Source organism: Vulpes lagopus, chromosome 8 (genome assembly GCF_018345385.1).
Source record: "Vulpes lagopus strain Blue_001 chromosome 8, ASM1834538v1, whole genome shotgun sequence".
Classification (NCBI taxonomy): Eukaryota; Metazoa; Chordata; class Mammalia; order Carnivora; family Canidae; genus Vulpes; species Vulpes lagopus.
In genome coordinates this window covers 48,358,046-48,364,045 of record NC_054831.1, presented here as the reverse complement: position 1 = coordinate 48,364,045, position 6,000 = coordinate 48,358,046, and the positions used below count along the sequence as shown (strand labels likewise).

The following is a 6,000-nucleotide window of genomic DNA, read 5'->3' as shown; positions in this document are numbered from 1 at the left end:
ATATAGGGCCGATGTCAAGGCTGAGCTTGAGACAAACACAGGAGGTGAGCAGTAAACTAGAGAGAAGGAGGCATTTAGAAGTGAGGAAAGTGTCTAAGGAAGAGGAGCGTGCACGTCAGACCAGTGGGTGATGCCTCGCGGTATCCTCTTTGCTCATGTAAATATTCCAGAAAGCCTCAACTCATGTGAACTGAAGAGGAGGGGGAAAAAAAGGTGCCCAAGAAGGAGATTTCATTTCGCGCTCCGGCGTCTGCGAGTGGCGCGGGCCTGCCGCCGGCCGCTCCCCCGCGGGGTCGGCGCTCGGGTCGGCCGCAGCTCGGCTCGGGGCCCCGCGCGGCTGGGACGGGACGCGGCGGCCGCTCATCTGTTGCGCAGCCCGGCGGGAGCCAGGGCTTTCGGGGAACACGGGAGGCGGGGGGAGCCTCTCTGGTTCCGAGCCGACCCTCCAGTCCTGGGGCCGCGACCCCCCGGCTCCGCGGGCCACACGCCGGGAACCCGCACGTCGCCTTCACGGCAAGTAAGTTAAGTGCCCGCGGGGCCGGGAGGCGGCATTTCCTGTGGGCGCGGTCGTCCCGTTGGTGCGCGGAGCGCGGGGCCGGGCCGGGCGCCAGCTCCCGCCCTGAAGCCTCGGAGGCTGCTGCGAGCCTCTCCGCCGCGCACACGCGCACTCACACGCGCACTCACACGCGCACTCACACTGCCCACCCGAAGCCGCGGAGCCTCGTGCCCCCGGGCTGGTGCGTGCTCGGGTTTCACTTGGTGCTTGGAGACTTACTGAGGCCCCCGCTCGTCGGGAAGGGCGGGCGGGTGGGGGCGGCCGGACCTGTGCCTCCGGGACTCGCTGCGACGGCCCCGCCCGCGGGCCCCAGGGGCGAGCCGCGCGCCGGGCGCTGGCGGGGAAGCCCGACCCCTTGAGGACGGGAGAGGGGCTGCCGGGCCAGCCGAGCCGGGCTGGGCTCCGAGTTCCCGGCGGCGGGCGGGACGGAGGGGGGCACTTTTCGCACGTCGGGCGACCCGCCGCCTCCGGTGCTTGCTTCCAGGCTCGGGAGCAGAAGGTCCAGAGGCCGGTCCCCGCGCCCCGCGCCCCGCGCCCACCGGGTCGGGCGTCTGCGCAGAGCGGCCGGAGCCTGCAGGGGCGTCTGGCCGCACCCCGGACCCCACGGTAGGCTCCGGCCACGACTCGGCCGGACCACGGCTGGCTCGCGGTAAGCCCGCCGGCTGCCCCCGCCGGAGTTGGCCCAGGGCGGCGGCGGCGGCGTGGGGGCTGCGGGGCCGGGGGCCAGCGGCAGCGCCCCCCCCGCGCGAGTCCCCCCGCCCCCCCGGGCGCGCAGAGCGGTGCGTGGGACGCGCATCCCCCCGGCCGGCGCTCCCGAGCGGGGTCGGTGCGGAGCCGGAGGCCGGCGGCCGCCCGGGACGGGGGCGGGGTGTCTTCCTCGGGCTCCCGCTGGCAGCCGTGGGAACGCGGACTTTACCCCGAGGGATCGGGGGAGGGGGGCGAAGCTCTCCTCCCCCGGAGCGCGCCGCCCCTCCCCCGCCGCCCCCGGCACCGCTCGGAGCGTCCTCCCTCCGCCCAGTTCGGTGCCGGCTGCGTGGGCTCGAGCTCTTGCGTTCTCCTTGGAATGCTCCAAAACTCGGCGGCTGCGGAAATCCCGCCGGAGTCAGCCGGGCGTGCTGTCCCCGGGCGGAGCACCCGCGCCCCGCGTCCCTGGACCGGCCTCCCCGCGGCGAGGAGCTGGGCCAACTTCGCAGGTAAAGGGGGTGTCGCACCGCCTCAGAGCCCCGTGTGACCCGAGCCGCACGTCGCTTCTGTGTGGGATCCCGGTTAAGTTTCTCCAGTGCCTGGGAAGCCGGCTCCCCCCGGGAGGGAGGACATCCCCGGGCTGGGAGTTGCAGAGGCTCCGGCTCCGGCTCAGGTTCTGGTCCGGGCTCAGACCGCGTTTGCGCAGCTCTGCGCGGTTGAGCGGGGCTGAGCGGGACTTTGGGGCTGCTCCTCAGCCTCAGCCCTCAGCCCCTCGCGGCAGCCGGCCTGAAACCAGGGGGCCGGCGGGCGTGAACCCCGGTGCGACTTCATGGTGAGCGGGGCGCTGCGGCCGCGCGGCGGTGCCGGCGAGGAAGGCCGTTCTTGGCCTTTCGTGCGTTTGGGGAAAATGGAGATCCCGGTGGCCCCGGGCGTGCAGACGAGAGCCCGACTCTCTGGCACCTGCCCTGGGGCGTGAAGAGAGGACAGTGAGCGATGTCGTGTTGATCAGCTACACTCTGCGTCATTTTCATTCTCTACCAAGAAACCAACACTTTTATCGGTGTTGCTGGACCAACGCGAAGCGATTCCTAGTTCGCTTGGCAACTGAAATTCCAATTAAGCCAATGACCCTGTTTGCTACTTGGGTAAATCACGGAGATTCACAGCACAACTTGTTGTTCCAGCTGTGAACTCAGCTGCCTTTTGTGACTAGAGCTAGCGAATCCTGGCAAGGGTTGGAGGATTTGGGAGAGACTGAAAAAAAGGGAGGTGTTCTCTTGTCTGTATTCCCTGTGTTGCATCCACTATGATGCATCCCTGTTCACATGGCTTCTTAGGGAGACCCTTCCCAGTTAAATTACACAGCTGTAACGTGCAGCGGGTTTCTCACTGCTTACTGAGTAAGCACCAAGCCAAAGGAGTGGGAGGAGGCAGAAGCAAGGCTTACCTCTTTTATTAAAGAAAATAAATTTACAACAGACTTGTAAAACAAAAAAAAATCTTTCAGGTTTCATGTAATTTCATGCTTTTTGATCATAGTAATCACAAAATGACATACCACAAACGCTTTAAGAAAAATGGTTAACTAGAGGTTTTTTTGTTTTTTTTTTTAAATCTGGATTAGACAATAAGAGTAAGAAAGAGTGGGTGGATATGTTAAAACATTGAAATCATCATTTCCATGTTATGGTTTGCTATTGAAAATGACATTTGTAATACATACTTCTATTCTGGACAGCATACCAGGAAACATTTACCCTTAAGTGTTTACGGCAAAGAATCAAGGTACAGGGATAACTAGTACTTTAGATATTAGAATCAAAATTTGAGTAAGACGTTGTAAAGAAGCACTTTAAAAATTGTATTTATGAATTAATGCAGTTAAGGCAAATCACCTCAGTAGAAGTTAAATGGGCCTTATCAAAGTATTTTATGCAGATGTCTTGTATTAATAAAGGTTAGCGCAGGTAGAAAGCAAGCAAGCAAGCACTTACATTGCTTATGAATAAGAGACCAGGGAGCTGGAGAGCCTTTCAGTAGAGCTCTGATTAGAGCTCAGCTATTCTGCAAACTTGCTGTTACGGAGTAAAGAGCTGAAAGATTTACGCTAAGAAAGTTGCCCTCAAGGAGAGATCCTAACTGGTTAATGAGACTGATACAAGAGGTGCTTAATATTTCAGTGAATAAATATAATGAATATATTGTTAGATCAGTAGAGAGTTCAAATAAGGCATAGTGAGATGTGTCATTGCAAATTTAGAAAAGTTCTTCATCCTGTTAAGAACTTAAAGAAACAAGAGCATTCATCAAAGCAGAAAGTATCTAAGCTCAACACATAGAAGAAATGTCTCTTTAGAAAAATCTTTCAAACATTGCCAACATTTCTAAAAATCTCTGACTTTGGAAAATAAGTTTCCATGTACTTGTTTAATGGTTCTCAAAGATTTATAAAAGGTAAAATAGATTTCCATTATTTATAAGCTGTAAAATTTTGTCGTTTTTGTGTTCTTTATTTTTTCTGCTGCATTTATTCCCAGAAGGTCAAGATTAAAATGCACATTAAAAACTATGAGAAAATTAATGTTCTCTATGAATTTTATGGCCGCTTTGACAATTAAAATAGACCAAATAACTTTCCATATAAGATAACCTTAACTAACTCATACTTTACATAAGTAAAATATCTAAAACATTGTTATTATTCTTTCTGATTAGGAGAAACTCAAATATCTTATATATCTTCTTCAGCAAACCCATTTTAAACTTTTAAGCTTAAAGCTATTAGAGCATGATAAATTTCTATTGAAGTATAATAATAGCCTTTAGGATGTGCTGATTAACCCCACTGAATTAAACAATATTTTTATAAGTATATTGTTGAGAATGTTGGCATGTTTTTATAATTGTGCATTTGATTGCCAGGGTAATTTCTGGCAATTAAGATTATCAACATTACCTTTAACAACTAAAAACTGAAATTATCTTTTCTAATTACTTCATATATTGTAACATAAAGATATATACACATTTGTTCAATAGTTAAAATTGTGAATATCAGTGCTCAAAGGCATGAAAGATTTTTTAAATACAGATATGCAAACATTTCTGAACAGTATAGCTAGTATAGTAAAACTGTGGACCTTTCTTATGAAAAGATGATTGTTTAAGATTTTATTTTTTGTTTATTAGAGACAGAGAGAGAGAGAGAGAGGCAGAGACACAGGCAGAGGGAGAAACAGGCCATGCAGGGAGCCCGAAGTGGGACTCAGTCCCAGGTCTCCAGGATCATGCCTTGGGCTGAAGGCGGCGCTAAGCCACTGAGCCACCGGGGCTGCCCTGTTTTATTTTTTTAAAACAAGCTAGGTGGCAGGAAATATAATAAATGATTAAATCTTTCCTTTTCAAAATCATTATTGCCAAACACTTTATGAGATCAGATTCTAGTGTGTGTCTTTACTTTCTACGTTGTTTTGTCTGGGCTAACTTGAAGCCAGGTAAATATACTATTCAGCCTCTTAATATCTATGGAAAACCTCCCGTAAGCATTTTGGTTGTCATTGAAAAGGAGATTGAAGAGACAGCTCAAAATAAAAATCTTGTCTTTTTTCACCGAATTTATACCCATCACCTCCCCACCCCAAATACATATTAAAACCGATTAATTCAACCCCACTTCCTTTGGACAGTTGCTTCAGAACTCTTTTCTGTCCTTACGTTTTCTTTTTTCTTTTTCTTTTTTTAATTTTTATTTATTTATGATAGTCACACACACACAGAGAGAGAGAGAGAGAGGCAGAGACACAGGCAGAGGGAGAAGCAGGCTCCATGAATCGGGAGCCCCATGTGGGATTCGATTCCGGGGCTCCAGGATTGCGCCCTGGGCCAAAGGCAGGTGCTAAACCGCTGCGCCACCCAGGCATCCCTGTCCTTATGTTTTCTACTTTTAACCCTCCCAGATGCAATGAGATCTCAATATTTTAAGAGATGGGAGAATATTTTGATCAAGGATAGAATACCATGGCTATATCTTTTAATCAGTACAAATACAGACCTGATCTCTGAAAACAGAAGTACTGCCAGAAACACTCTATGATGAAAAAATACATTTAGAAAAAGTAGCCATTCATTCGCTAAAATGAAAATGAAAGACACATGCCTTGAAAATATACCAATTTAAAACTACGCTGTTCTCTCTGAGGCATCCGGTGAATGAAGTGATCTACTTAAATTTTTTACAAGTCTCAGTGATCCTTTGGAAAGTTCAGTCTTGCTTAAATAGTATGCAAAAAAAGAGATAAAGGTTTCAGTACTGGATCTGCTTCTCTAACTCATCTGTAAATGACATCCCATTAATATTATTGTATGTTTTGTCTCCTTTAAAAAAATGTTTCCTTTGAAATATAGCAGTGTTACAGAGTAATGGCTTCTCGTGGAGCAAAAGATGACACATAGGCACAGTTTTATACATAAAATTAAAAATGTTAATTAAAACATTAATTTAAAAACATGCCTTGATCACTTTATCTAGCACACTGCCTTCTTTTTGAGGAATAGCAAGTGCAATGAAATCAATCAGACATGTATTCATTATACTCTGCTTGTAGTTTGCTATTATATTTTTAAAATACATTGAAAAAGTCAACATAAGTAATTTTCTTGAACAAATTTCATTAAAGTTAAAACTTGTTTAAGACAGAACACATGAACTATTTCATGTTCATGAAAGGAGGAAAAAGAGATGGGAGCCAATGCTTATGAGT

The 6,000-nt window shown here is 49.2% G+C and overlaps 1 protein-coding gene across 6 annotated transcripts in view; it reads left to right on the top strand.

Moving 5' to 3' along the window:
• Positions 1 to 379: 379 nt before the first annotated feature.
• The window catches only part of TRPC4 (transient receptor potential cation channel subfamily C member 4), a 205,142-nt gene continuing 199,521 nt past the window's right edge, over positions 380 to 6,000 (top strand). The window contains exon 1 of one of the 6 annotated variants that reach the window (XM_041766325.1): positions 380 to 517. The gene's annotated coding sequence lies outside the window, so the exon portion shown is untranslated. The other 5 variants (XM_041766324.1, XM_041766323.1, XM_041766329.1 and 2 more) reach the window with 5 other exon arrangements.